The 2,802-nt window shown below is 44.0% G+C and overlaps 1 protein-coding gene across 1 annotated transcript in view; it reads left to right on the top strand.

The window, feature by feature from the left end:
- LOC147028749 (uncharacterized) overlaps positions 1-2,295 on the top strand; it is a 10,279-nt gene extending 7,984 nt beyond the window's left edge. Inside the window, exon 2 of the transcript XR_015057694.1 lies at positions 1-2,295. This exon is cut by the window's left edge and continues 2,861 nt beyond it. The gene's annotated coding sequence lies outside the window, so the exon portion shown is untranslated.
- Positions 2,296-2,802: the final 507 nt, after the last annotated feature.

The raw sequence follows: 2,802 nt of genomic DNA, 5'->3' as shown, positions 1-2,802 counted from the left end.
CAAGGGGAGATGCAGTCATCATTGATGGCTCAGCACTTATCAATGTCCTACCTCCACGCACTTCAAAGATATTTGATGACTATGCTAAAGAAAACATCATCCCAAAGGTGGAATCCTATGGTGCCAGGTACGAGAGGGTGGACGTCGTGTTTGATGTGTACAAGAAGTCAAGTCTGAATTCCGAGGCAAGGTCGAAAAGGGGGCAAGGAATCAGAATAAGAGTGACAGGAACCAGTAAGACCCCAAGTAACTGGAGAAGCTTTCTTTGAGATGACAGCAACAAGACTGAGCTGTTTCACTTCCTTGTGGAAAAGATATGTGAAGTACAGACGACAAGCACAGTCATTGTCACAAAAGGAGAAGATGCCATTAGCAACACAAGGAAGTCACTGGATGCTGTGTCTCCATGTTGTCATGAAGAAGCTGACACTCGAATATTTGTACACGCCAGGGATGCAACGACGGATGGTAGCAAGTCCATTATCATTAAGGCTAATGACATGGACGTACTAGTCATAGCAATATCTGTACTGCTATCCTTACAGGAACTAGGTCTTGAGAACATGTAAATGACCTTTGGCCAAGGAGCCAAGGTGCGATGGATTCCAGTCCATGAGGTAGTTTCTGCAATAGGGCCTGAGAAAGCTAGAGGGATCCCATACTTCCATGCGTTCACTGGATGTGATGTCGTTTCTGCCTTCCACGGTAAAGGGAAGAAAACTGCATGGCAGACTTGGAACGTCTTTGATGATGTTTCTGAAACATTCACCAATCTCAGCCAGCATCCAACATTGATTCGTGATCTTGACTTTTTTTAATTTTTTTTTTTTTTTCGAAATTTGGATTTTCAAATGGCCAATCGGGCAGATTTGATTAGAATTCCCTGGAGAACAAATGTGCCAAATTTGATGCTTGTATCATCATTTGCACGATTCCTCTCAAAAATTGCTGTTATCTGCCCCACTATGGGTTTGAATCCTAACCCAGCTGTAAACCGTCATCCTGGTGTTTCTCAGGCAGGGCGATTCATCATGTGGGTGTCGTCCCTCGGGTGGACGTGAAACTGCGCGTCCCGTCTCCATGTGCCGGAACGAGTTGGTGCACGTTTAAAATCCCACGGTGTCCTTCGCGAAGACTGGGTGGGCCATCACAGCCACCTCGAGCGAGGGTCAAATTCCTGCCTGGAATGCGCTTTAAACACGTGACCTGCGATTTTTGGACGTTCCTTTGACACCAAGTTACGCTTCCGAGCAGCTTCTGCACCGATCAGGTAGGACGTCCGGCTTTAATACCAATCCAGCAGCTTACAGTTGGGTCACTAATCCAACCGAGACCTGCCAGCTCAAAGATAACTATTAGCTGTGCGCTTCTTCGACAGCAGACATCCAGATCCTGCCCATGATGGGTGGCAACTTCCCCTCTCCGCAACATCTGAAGTCTCCGAAATGTCAAACCACCAATTGCTTGCATTTGATCCCTTAATCATCACGTATTATGATTTTTAATCTTCAAACAGGGGATAGATCAGGTTCTCATTGAAACGCATTTAGTTCGTTGAAATGCTAAATGCCAAGGAGATTAGCTTTGCATACTTTCGTTTCCTTCGGGGCCTTTATGGATTATCGGATAATATAGGGCCGCCGACACATAGGGAGGATAGTTACAAAGGTGGTTCAAGGTTGATGTGGACCCTTAATTGTGAAACATGTAATAACTAGAACGACCACTCGGTGGAGCACAAATACCTCCACCGTGCAACGCCTCATCAAGTGGAACATATCTGGTCCAATTAAGTTTTAAAATGTAATACCATACGTGTACATCATTTTTGGTCCTATCTCTCAATGGTGAAGAATGTCTTAAAAAATTCCAGTAGTCGGATCCAGATCTTCACCAAAATCTAATCAGTTCGTCCTCGTCACACACCGAACCGGTCCACAACTTTTTGAGATGTCCTGTTCACAGACAAACAGACAGAAAGGGGTGAAAACATAACCTCTTTCACCTTCGGTGACCGAGGTAATAATCCAAAGTTCAGATTTTGTACGAGTTATAATGGTGACATGATTTGACATGAGGAAGGTCAAACGTCACAATAAAATCTTGAAATTCTTCATCAGGTTGGCAAAAAAGATTAAAATACCATGACGTAAGCTTAGCGAACACCACAACATAAGACACGCTCCTCACGTGGAGCAAAGAAGTCCTGACATCAATCCATTATCATCATCAATTTTCTCACCCAAGAACTGCCTTCGTCCACACCCACCCACCCCCAATCCCATTTTTTTTTTTTTAAACTACAAAAAAACTAAAAAATAAACATGCAAAAGAAGAAAAAGAGCAATCAGAGATTGTAGACCCCTCGTCAGGACTTGTTTTGTTTAGTGTGTTGTGTAGTTTTGTGTACCGGTGTTTTACGTAATTAATAAGAGACAGAACTAGAACTGCCACATTATAACGGCTGGCAGTGATGACCGGGTACCAAGACGTCCCGCTTTGATGCAACCCCACTTTGATTTGTCACCCGACCCTGACCCATGATGTTTATTATTATTATTCAATTGTATTCAGAATGGGATTAAAATAAATTCAATTCAAATCAAATGGAAGACCAAATAGGTACAGTTCTGCATTGGAGTCATCAGAAGGAACCCGTCCATCCATCCATCCATTGGGACCTTACTCTGTGCAGAGCGTTGGTGCTGCCTGAGCAGTCTCCTTGGCTATTGATCACAATTCTTGACAGGTCGCCACTCCGACACAGGATACCAGCATGCTGGCACTCATTTTGATGACAGG

The sequence above is a fragment of the Eptatretus burgeri genome, chromosome 4 (assembly GCF_056783735.1).
Source record: "Eptatretus burgeri isolate ZD-2024b chromosome 4, Ebu_testis_v1, whole genome shotgun sequence".
NCBI classification, from domain to species: domain Eukaryota; kingdom Metazoa; phylum Chordata; class Myxini; order Myxiniformes; family Myxinidae; genus Eptatretus; species Eptatretus burgeri.
Note: the sequence above shows the minus strand (reverse complement) of the source record. Positions and strands in the feature narration are given on the sequence as shown.